Below are 6,382 nucleotides of genomic sequence, written 5' to 3' on the forward strand. Positions count from 1 at the left end.
TCATGTTTATTTTATAGTCCCAATATTTGTCTGCATGGATAGGTAGTGATATATGCTGGCTGTCCTTGAAATAGATTGGCTAAAACACAGACAGAACTGAAATTTTGGCTTCTACAACACTGCTGTCTCTAGATTTTAGAAATGATGCTATTTTGGAAGTGATAAGTTTGTTACACAATTCAAACAGCTTTAACTAATGTGCTTCTATGGATTTGTGTTTATCAATAAACCTCTTTTGAAAAGCAGTTTAGAGGGAGATTTCTGTCTGGAGATGGAATGAGGTGATACTGGTGCAAAAACCCCCACCAACACCAAGAATGATGCAACATCTGAACTATAGAAAGTGAAAGGAAACATTGTTTCACTTCCAGAAACCATACACTGTTGGCTGGCGAGCTGCCTGCACTGTAGGCAGATATCAGAGATCATGTAAATTTCTAGTATTTAATCATTATCATCGTATGAAGGTCACATGTATAATCAGGAGATAGAGATGCACATGCATGCAAACTCATTAACATACTCTGTTTAGCAGGGCTTAACATTTATCAGAGTCTGTGGCTGGACCCCAGATTTTGTTACATAAGTCACTGATGACATGGAAGTCATCAATGTGCCACTGATAGCACTTTATCTATCCAAGGTAACTGCACATGGACTATACGCACATGAGTGGGATAGTTACATAACAAAAGAATTTACATGTGATTACTATGCCAGTGACCATAATCATTTTGTGTGCTATGTTAAAAACTTAAACTTTTGTGATGTGTTACATTTTACTTTAGTTTTACATTACATTTATAGCTGGTACAAATCTCAATTAATCTCAAACAATATTTTCATGCCAAGGACCCCACCAAATATGAGCCACTGTTTTAAATCAGTTACTGTTAAATGTGAACAATACATCAGGATACATATTGGTACATTGGAACAGGTGGCGCACAAAACACATCAGAACCTAAAACTCACTATTCTCCTCACAGTCTGTCTGTCTGGGACATGACAGCTCTGCGGGGTAAAGAAGCAATTAACAGGGAAAATGATTAGTCTGATTGAAGCAAGAGAGAGGCAGAGAGGAAGAACACTAGTGGGAGAGATAGCAGGAAGAAAAACTTCTGACAATGACTTTGTGGCACAGACTTTGCACACACACATACAGAATAGTGACTGATTTCCCCCAGAGCCTTCCAGGCTGGACCATGGCTGCCTTTAGAGATAAACCACCCTCCTATCTCTTGGAGATTTCACTTCCTTATAAGTTCCATGAAAGCTGTCGCATGCGTTTTTTGAAGTCAGCATAAAGTGTGCCTTACTTTTGCTTGGATGTTTAAATCTATCTTTGTAGTTCACAGAGTCCAGTCTTACCTTCTGTAACAACCAGATTGCTGCTTTTCTAAAAGTTATAGCAAAGCTTTCCAATTGCCGTACATTTGTGTAGGTTTCTAATGTGTTGTATTTGGACTAAAATACATAGGGAACAACAAAATATGGATTGATTTGCCTACTTCCTGCATTTCTCAGCCTTGCACTTACCGCTGCTTAGCTGACAGTATCCAACTTTGTGCGGTGACAGCCCATTTATTCACAGGTATTTTTCAGATAGTGAACATACACTAGACATTTTCAACTGCACACCTGGGTGAGGGAACATGTCGCCTAATAGACTGCATCAGCAAGAGAGTGTTTGTGCTGATTGTCTAATTGTGTGTGAGTATGCAAAAGCTATTCCAGCCACATTTATCACTCACATACACTGATACTGCTAAGGGATGTGCTATATAGCTGCTGAAAGTGGAAATATCAAAGTTACAAACTGAATTAATGTGCCTTCACATGGGGCAATGTGGCAACTGTGCTGTGCTTAACATAATTATGAAATATGACATACTGAGTAGTAGTAAGTACAAGTTACTTAAATGCAATATTATTATATTATTCTAGGCATCAAACCAAGTTAATGAGTGAATGGTAGGTGTTTTGGGCATTGATAATCCCGTCGCTTGAACTTTGTCACCTTGACAGTTAGAGCAACCATTGAGCAAGCAATTGTGTTGTGTATGAATTATTTTGAAGTATTTTCATGGTTCTAGCCTTGTGAATCAGAACAGGTCTCTCTGCTACATGCTGACCCAGACAAAAACGCAACATATACACAATAAAACATCCAGTTTCTTCACTAAAATTATTGCAAAATGGTCAGTTTGACCAAAGCACAGAATCTCCATGCAATGATACTTTCCCTTCTTTGCCCAAAGGCATCAAGATATCAAGTATGTAGCATAACATAACATTTACATGATTCGACAAAGAAATTAGTGACTTTTTGTTTCAGTAAAATAGAATTTAGTAATGTGTTGTATATTGTTACAACTGTCACTGGTGGTTTACTAAGTTAAGATGCATACCATATACCAACCTACTTAGTTTGATAACTTAAAAAAATGTTTACAATAGTTAAAAATAATGCTGCAATCAACAAATGCAAGACAGTTCTTGTTATCTTGTCCCATTGAGAAACATATGACAAAGATGCATTTACTAGGTGTTCCTTTCTAGCTGGTCATTGTTCGCTGGTAAATAGTAAACACATCACATGAAATGGACCAAAGAAAAGGGTGCAAAAGGGTGCAAGGTGTAAATGGAACCCAGGAATAAACTCCAATGTTAAAATAATTTATAATACCTTATAATATCTACTTATCATTAACCCAGTGCATTGTTTACAGGCTGGTCATCTTACTTTGAAGTGAAACATCACAACCCATTTCCTCTTCAGACAGAAAGCCTGAGGGGATGCTACAGTGAATAAACCTTTCTAGTCCTGTCCGGTTCTCTGAAGACCACACCTCTGTTGGCCATGTCCTTATAGAAGGCAGACCATGAAATGAGGCAGATTATGTCTGCCAGACCATTTGGCCCCATCTGGTATTTTTCCTCTCTTCACTTGAGGACATCCACATGTTCCATCACTCCAGCCCTACTCTGTCATTTGATCCTTGGTGTCCTAATGAGAAAGACAAGGCATACACAACACTGCCTAAAAATAACATCCACCCCCTCTCGCACAATTTACAGTCATGTTTGTTCTTACGTAATCAGACGAAACATGTGTTTTTAATGCTTGTAAACAGGATCATTATTATTACATAAAGTGGTATTAAAGTGAACTGACATCATTTCATTAGCTCTTATATCTCACTAAAAGAATGTATCTCATTGTTATGTTGTATTTATGGCTGCTATTGAAGCTGTTCAGCTTGGATGCCAGAATCTCCCTTGGGCAGTGCATGTAACATACTTTGAACTATGCACTGTTCACTGAGGCTTGCAAAATAGGTACAGTGGGGCAGATGTGAACGTGTCTAAACAAGCCCCAGCTGAATTAAATGGGGATGGAAGCACACACAAGTAAGCATGAGCACGAAAAGGCAAGTAAAAATAAAGTAAATGCCAGTGCTGTGCTTGAGAACCTATAGACTTATATGAGCATCTTGTTTGGAACAGGTAGGGTTAAGCTGAACAATGTCTGCAGCTCAGAACTATATAGACCTTGTGATTCTCTCACACACAACTGACTGTACCCTCCTGTATGACCAGTTAGCGCTAAGGCAATAAAGACACCCTGTAACTCTTGAAATACCATACAAGCAGACAGTTAAGGTCTTCTTTTCTAAAAAGGCAAACTGTATTTAACAGGGGCCATTTGATAAAATGTACTGTGCCTCATTTTTCAAATCTTTCATGGGTGTCTTCTGTTGTGCTAAAATGTATTAATTAATTAATTAGAGTGAGCCTGTGTAACTTTGATTTAAGAAACAACATTAGTATTATTTCTCATACTAATGAGGAGTTGAATTTATAAGCAATAAATGTACCCATCCTCAGCCTCACATGGTCAGGTACTGTACATCCAGTGGCTAATGTTAGCTAACTTTATTTGAAAAATAAGTGACATTGCTGAGTCAGTTTGCTGACTTTTGAAGTTTTCTCTACTTGTGCTAACTTACTGTTGCGCTATGTCACATACAGCATAAACACACAACACCTTCTTAGAAGACATGTTCGTTTCTTGTTTGTAGTCACATTCCACACGCTCATTCAAAGCGATTGACTCAAGAAAATCTTGGGAAATGTAGGTAAATACAGTGTGCTATTATCCTGTAGACAGCTCTGTTCTTGTGCATAATACAGCCTTATTACATATAGCATGTTTACTAGATACATAGACAGCACTTTGAAAGTGACATCTAGTTAGTTAATATTTTATTTAATGTGTCTATAGATCAGTTTTTATTTCTCTGTCATGCCAAACATCTGGCCATTCCCACATGGGATTACGAGACACTGCTATTTTATAAAACATAATTCTTCCAGAAATACATATACTCTTTATCTCATCTTCTATTTAGTAAAATGTCCTGTCTCAAACATTTTACATTCCTTAGCATTTATGCTTTCATTACTATGTAATGTATTGCTACTGCTACTTCTATGGCTGATATTTACAAATGTGCAAAAGTTACAAGAGGTTTCTTTACAGGTGTAAATGTTTATTAATGAAATAATGACTTCTGCAGTACTAACAAAAGTTTGAATTGTTGCATGCTGGGAAACTAAAATGGCTACCACTCAATTCTATCGAAGGAATCTGCCTGGGAGTTACAAATTATCCAAAAACCAAGATGCATTTAACCCAGCATACTGATCAGGGAGCAAACTGATATTCTCAAAACTGACAATGAGCATCAAAAAGAAGCACAGAACACTGACTCAAGATCTGCAAATGCTGTAACTATGTGATTAACTTATGTTTCTGTATAATCTGTAACCATTTACTTTACAAATGATCTATTCTTTATTCTCTTTTTTCATCTCGATCATATAATGAAAAATTAAGTTAGTGAACTAGGTTGGATTTATTTCCCTTCCAACGTGTAATATCACGTGTAACATGGCTGATTTTTCACTAGCGCTTCTTGTGAAACTGGAAACCCTCTTGAGGCATTTCTAAGAAAACGTTGGCTACTGCCTGATAGTCTGCACTCTGTAAATGATCACCCAAGCACATAAATATAAATAGTCACACATGTGGACTACATGGGACTCAGTTTATTGCAAAGAGGCTCTCTTTGATTTATTAACCAGAATCGATTATGGCTTGACTCATGTCACACTGAACCATAAAATAGGATTCATACAGGGATTTTTTGACCCTTAAATTAAGAATGGCTGACTGTGTTCATTGTTTCAATTATAATAGTTTTGCTTCTCTTAAAAAAAGGTAAAGATAAACATTTCTCATCTTCAGCAAAAGCTAGACAGAACATCACCATCTATGTAAAAGGTATACAATATAAAAGACCTTGAAACTTGCCATACTGTATATTAAAAGTGTGTATGATCTCTTCAAAATGTAGTCAGAAATAAAATTCATATCCATGCTGTTCACTCACATGGTACTAAATGATGGTTTGGCAGTGGTGTTTTATAGACTTAAAAGTTTCCCTCCACACCCTATATTTACATTTATTTTCTATTGACCGTAATGACAGACTCAAATCAATGACTGGTATTTAAGTCTGACTTTCTCTCATCAGAACAGGTCCGGCTTCCAGCTCTTTATGGAGACATTATGAATTAAACATAATTAAAATAAAATAAAACATATAAATTTCAATTACTTTTCACACCACTGAACTGGGGGCAATCGCCTAGTCTCACAGCTTTTGTGCACATCTTTAATTATTTAGAGAGTGGGTTTAAGAATAACTTGGTGCACTTTGCTGAAATTGATCTTCAGCTATCTCTGTGGTCAGTAGCTTCCATACTGATCCATTTAGTTGCATACTACTCCATTGTCAGTATTTCCTCTGCTCATTAAAAGTTGCAATATAGTTTATTTTTGCATAATTAAAAATAAAAAATTGTGGATAAAAAAACAACAAACTAAAGTCTTAAATGTCTGTCAAGGCCGATGTTTGTCATTTTTGTTAGCATTGTTTTACACTACAAATATTCAGGGGACAAAGATTGTCACATATGTGGACTACATGTGGAAATGCCACACTGTTAACTGCAGTTGTGCTTTGTTACATTTTCCAGATATCTGTAGGGAGATTCTATTTTAGCCTTTCATTGTTCAGATAATTGTTTTTAACATTACATCTGCAAAAACATTGATTATTTTCCCCATCTATTTCAATGGACATTTGATCGATTTTAGCGGCTATAAAAAAAACAATCATATATTTGCATTTAAGTGACAGGTTTGGTCACTGACTTTTTACTCTCCTAGATACAGGAACTAGATACCAACAATGACGAGTGAGAGGACATAAGCGAATATGTGAAGTTATTAATTTCAGATTTAAAGGAA

The 6,382-nt window shown here is 36.4% G+C and overlaps 1 protein-coding gene across 1 annotated transcript in view; it reads right to left on the reverse strand.

Moving 5' to 3' along the window:
* dtnbp1b (dystrobrevin binding protein 1b) overlaps positions 1-6,382 on the reverse strand; it is a 69,441-nt gene that overhangs the window by 52,729 nt on the left and 10,330 nt on the right. The window lies entirely within an intron of this gene.

Source organism: Siniperca chuatsi, linkage group LG17 (assembly GCF_020085105.1).
Source record: "Siniperca chuatsi isolate FFG_IHB_CAS linkage group LG17, ASM2008510v1, whole genome shotgun sequence".
In the NCBI taxonomy this organism is placed as follows: Eukaryota; Metazoa; Chordata; class Actinopteri; order Centrarchiformes; family Sinipercidae; genus Siniperca; species Siniperca chuatsi.